Here is a 5,494-nt window from a genome sequence, read left to right as displayed (position 1 = left end):
TTCTTCTGTGCATTCACTTAACACATCTTTGCAGAGCGCCTACGAGGCACCAGATCTGGAGCCAGACTATGCCCTTCTGGTGCTCACAGCCCAGCGGGAACACAGGAAGTAAACAAGTAAAGGGATAAAGCAAGGCACATTTAGGACAGCAGTGTTCAGTAGGAAGGAAATAGTTCCAAGAGTACACAGGCAGGTGGTGTATTAGTTTCCTGGGGCTGCTGTAACAAACTGCCACAATTTGACTTAAAACACCAGAAGCATATTGTCCCCAGTCTGGAGGCCAGATCTCTAATGCAGGTGTGGGCAGGACAGAGCTCCTCCGCAGGCTCCGGGGAGGGTCCTTCCTCCCCTCTCCAGCCCCTGGCGGCGTCAGGCCTTCCTTGGTTGTGGCTGCCTCACTCGGCCTCTGCCTCGGCTTCAAATGGCTTCTCTGTGTCTTCTCCTCTGTTTCTTATAAGGACACGTGCCATTGGATTTAGGGCCTGCCTGGAAAATGCAGAACGATCTCATCTCAAGATCATTAACTTAATTACACCTGTAAAGACCAGACCCTTTTGTCCAAATAAGGTCACATTTACAGGTTCTGGAGGTTGAGGTGTGGACATATCTTTCTGGAGGTCACCATTCAACCCGCTACAGATCCACATGATCTTCCCTGAAGTCCCCAGCTGATTTCCTTTTTTGATCTTTAACCATCAACAGGAGAGGCTGGATTAGACCAGGCAGGATTCACTAACCCTTCCAAAGCACACTGATGCTCAAACACGAACAGAGTTCTCACACCAAGAATAAGGCAGGCGGAAATCCTGTCTGTTGGCTGGACAGAGAAGCAGCGGGCTCTACCACCGTAACCCCCTTCCCCTCTTCCCCGCCTTCCAGACCTGCCCAGTGTCACCCTCCCTCCGTGCTCTTTATCTCATTGTTCCTGAAGCAGAGGCTCTGAGGCTGGAGCGTGCATCAGAATCACCTGGAGGACTTGGGTTTCAGGTTCACAGCCTGCACTTCTGACGAGTTCCAGGTGACGCTGAGCTGCTGGTCCAGGCACCACATGTTGAGGATCTCTGGGCTGAAACCGCTTCCTGCTGCTGCCGGCTTCTCGGCCTCTTGACCCTGGGATTCCCGCTCAGCCCCGCTTCCACCCGGCCCTTCCAGGTCCTGCCTCCTTTCCTCTTGTGTGGCATTTACTCTCGGGCTCCCCCGGTCACCGCGCTCGGAGCTCGTGTCTTGCAGCCAAGGACAGCGTCTGGTCCCCACGCCGCAGCGTCTAGCACAGCATCCACGTGGATGGCACGCATCAGATGGGTGGCGCGAGTGACGTTCACGCAGCCTTCCTCCTCGAGGAGCCGGTGGGCGCTGTGAGAGCTCGCGCGTCAGTGGGCTCTGAACTCCAGGCTTCCTGCCTCCAGCTGGTTGTCAGCACGGCTCCCCGGGCAAGCCATCTGCCCTCCCTGGGCCTCCGTTTCCTCATCTGCCAAAGGGGCGCAGTAGCACTTCCCTTAACGTCAGGACTCTCAGGTGTGGGGCACCTGAGCAGGGGGATGCTCACGGCATGGATGAAGGGCCCGTCGGTGCTAACCGTGGGGTTACAGCTTCTCTCCGGGACGAGGCGGGCCACGTGCGCGTGCTCCGCCTGCTGTGCTGGGTTTCAGCGTCAGGTAGAGCTTCTGCAGCTAGGCGTGTTCCTCAGCGGGTGCAGGGCCGAGAGAGGCCAAGCAGGGCCACCGGAAGAGCCTGGTGTGTTGACTGGGAGCGCTGGGCTCCTCCATAGCGAGGAGTCACTTCAGCTTTTGAAAGCCGTAAGACAGGTGCAGTTACGTTACAGTGTAGAGTGAAAATGCTCCTAAGTTTTAAGGTACAGTGTGCAGATTTTAGCAGTTCCTTGGGCAGAGGCCCTGCCCCTACAGGGGCCGTTCCTTCACTGCCCCACCCCCACCCTAGGGCGCCCTGCACAGAGCTGCACACAGGCCAGGGGCTCAGGCCTGGGAGAGGAGAACAGACTAGTGAAGCTGCCTTCCGAGCACTTCTCTTACCCTAACACAAATGCTTTTGCAACCCCTGTGCCCCAAGGCCATGTTTCACACTGAGGCAGGGTCTGGAGGCAGGAGCTGACACCAGGCAGCTCTCACCCTTGGAGGAAAAAAGCATTTGATTATTTGAGGCCAGAATGGTCCAGCCTTCACCTCCCTGGCCTTTTGCACTGGAACAAGGCCAGTCAGTTCTGTCTGCTCCTGCCGGTGGTGACTTGGTTTAATCACACAAGTGCGTGTCTGGGAGAGCTCCCTGGCTGCCTTGACTACACATCCTCACCCCTGCCCGGCCTCGCACACGCTCCCCAGGTCATTCATCTCATAAATAATTCCCGTTCATCCTTCCTGAGTCTTTTTCAATATCGCTTCTTCCAGGAGCTGTGCCTGACCACGTTTGTTTGCCGGACACAGTGTGCGGCACAGGGTGAATGTTTATGTACATTTAGGGAGTGGCCAGAGCTTAATATTCACGAGGAGCACAGCCCTAAGCATCCACACATGTAAAAATGCACGCTGTGCCTTTTCCATAGTGCTCCGCAGAAACTCAAAGGAGAAAACGCTTGTAAAAATACCTGATGAACTACAAAGCAGTGCCCATCCCGTGGTGAGAAAGCCCTTTCCCAGAGGATGGTCCAGAACACGATTGCAGTATGCCCTAACACACACCAGTGCCGTGTGCGGCCCAGGCTTTGCAAGGAATCACGTTAAAAGAAGCAAATTCCACAACCAAAAATGATTAGAAATAAATTGCAATCTTTTCTTGCTTGTCCACAAACATTAATGGGGATCCTGTTAGTAACCCAAAGCATCTCTTCTCCAAATTTCCTTTTCTCCCCATCACCTCATACCCTTCATGTTTCTCACCTGTCAAACCCCCAAATAAATCTCCTGACACCCCAAAGTAATCCTCTCTTCCTCTCCTCCTCTCCTGCCTCCCCTGTCATTATGTAGATTCTCCAGCCACTGGGGCATCTCCAAGTCTACCTAAAACCCAGATTCTTTATAACAAAGGAGAATCCTGGGACTTTTTCCCAGCTAGCCAGAATCCCTTCATTGTCCCTGCACCAGATCCTGACTCCTCAACCCCATTTCCAAATTGTGGGGAGGCGAAGAATTTGGGCTAGCAAAAGCAAGGTCATCTTTAGAGGATGGACGGTACAGTAGGAGGAAGTCTGAGGATTTTCAACCCCAGTCAGTCATATCTCATTGGCAGTCCTGCTTCTAATTCTGCACCATTTTCTAGTTTGTAGGCAAGCTTCCTTTCCATCATCTGTGTGTCTCCAGGCCAAACTTGGGAGGTGGTTCTCCCTCTGCCTCTGCCTTTTTTATTTTCATTTTTGCTTTTTTTCCAGATGAGAACACTGAGCTCAGGTAAGTGAAGTGACCAAACAAGAGTCACAGCACATAGGGGACAGAACTAGGATTAGACCACACAGTCTCCGACCCCGGGGTCCCCCGGTGCCAGCTCTGTCAATTAGCAGTTTACTAGCAAGCCGGCACAGCACACTAGTGAGCTGATGCTATTCCAATCATCCCCATGTTACAGATGAGTAAACCGAGGCTTAGAAAGCTAAAGTAACTTGCATGAGGTCTCACAATCAAAAACTGACAAATCTGGCATTTGACTTTGTTCAATTAACTGTAAGACCCATGGATATTTGCCTCTTCTATTCTTGTCCCATTATATATGATCAAAACTTTGTACTAGTTGTTTCATGTCTCTTTTTTTTTGCTGTATATATAGCACTTACCCTTGAAATATCAAGGAAGTCAGAAAAATGTGTTCTTTGCAACCCTTCTCAGTGCCTCCTTCCACCCATGTGCCCCAAGACCAGTGGCCTCACACCTGCCTCTGCAAGCCCTGCCCACCCTTGCTCTGGAGGCCACGGCTGCCTGCAGCTTCTCGGCCAGAGCTCACTGCAGTCAGGCTGTCAGGGTCAGACCTGGTATCTGCAGGGGAAGCTGTGGACACCTCCACCACCAATAACACCAGGTGAAGTTCAAGGCTGGGGGCATTCCCAAAGGGCTTAACTTTATTTTTTATAGTCTCAAGTGTGTTCTCTAGGTCTTTGGGGGGACTTTTGTTTACTTATGGAAGAAAACAAGCATGATCAATCTTCCCTGGACCTCGGGAGCAATACAATTTCATGAGGTTGGCGCCAGAGTGAGACATACGTGGGTTCAAGTCCCTGCTTCCCTTGCACCTGAGGGACCACGGGCAGCTGCTTCAGGTCCGGGGGGTAGGGCTGCTAAGTCAAATAGTATCCTTTCTGTGTGCAATAAACCATTTACTCACCCCTCCCATTCCTGGCACCCTAACTCAAAACCTAGACCCCATGGCTGTTTCACATCTCTCTTCTCTCTCCTTCCTCTGCCCTTCCTTCTCTCCAATTCCCATTGTGATAACAGTCATTCTGAGGTGTCAAGAAAGACCTTTTCTTTTTAATCAAAAGGGGAGAATTCTAACATTTAAGTCTGGATGCCGCCTTGAAAGGTCACCTGCTGTCCACCCCCGTCTTTAGACAGGACCACTTTCAACTGATCCAGACAAATGGAAGCTTTCTCTACACATTTGCTTAAAAAGGACGTTCCTTTCTCTTTTTGTGGTTTAGGAAAAGGCTAATTTTAACACATCAGAAGAGATACTTAAAGGACCGTGCAATATGAAGTCAAATGTGCCAATTATACCTGCGCCGTTCGCAGGTAACTGCATAATGAATGGGCTGCTTTTACAGGCGACCGTCTGGGCCAAGTCCTCGCACCGTCCGTAAGGGTCAGCCTTTCTCGTTCTTAATTTTGTAAGTCAGACGAAGCTATTCTATACGCGCATAGAGGGACCTGAAGGCGCAATCAGTAAATCGGGACAGGTTGGTTAAATTGATCTGTAAATGATAATTGTGGGAAAAGTCTAGCCCTTATGGCTTCCTAATCAAAAGCCCATCACCTGAATAGGTGAGTGCCTCCTGAAGGGTGAGTGCCAGTTTTTACACATTTTTACATATTTTTGATCTCATTATTTGAATAACTTAAAAAATACCCTAATAAAGGGAGGAAATAATATCAGAGCTTCCGGCCAATGGAAGAGAGAAGCACCTGCCGAGACCCATCACCTGCTTTTAAGGGAAACCTCTGACCCCTAAGCCAAGAGCCTCGGGGCTCTCACACAAGGGAGCGAGAGACGTGGAAGCAGAGCAGTGGGAATGGGAGACAGGAGTTGTCTCAGGACCGCCTGCAGTGGAGGATCGTGCTCAGAAAGGAAGGATGTGGAGGCTCGGAGGCCAAGGTGAGGGCTGTTCTGCCCCAGGGCCCCCTGAGCAGCCGAGGACGGGCCTGCGGTGCAGCATGAGCTTTTGGTTGGGGGTGAGCAAGGCCCAGGAAAGGCTCCCTCCTTTGCCTAAGCTCTGAGGCATCCCTTGGGTTGACCCCCAAGTCTTCACCCACTGAGCGGCCTGGCCCTGCTCTGCACC

The sequence above is a fragment of the Phocoena sinus genome, chromosome 15 (assembly GCF_008692025.1).
Source record: "Phocoena sinus isolate mPhoSin1 chromosome 15, mPhoSin1.pri, whole genome shotgun sequence".
Taxonomy (NCBI): Eukaryota; Metazoa; Chordata; class Mammalia; order Artiodactyla; family Phocoenidae; genus Phocoena; species Phocoena sinus.
This window is presented reverse-complemented; position numbering follows the sequence as displayed.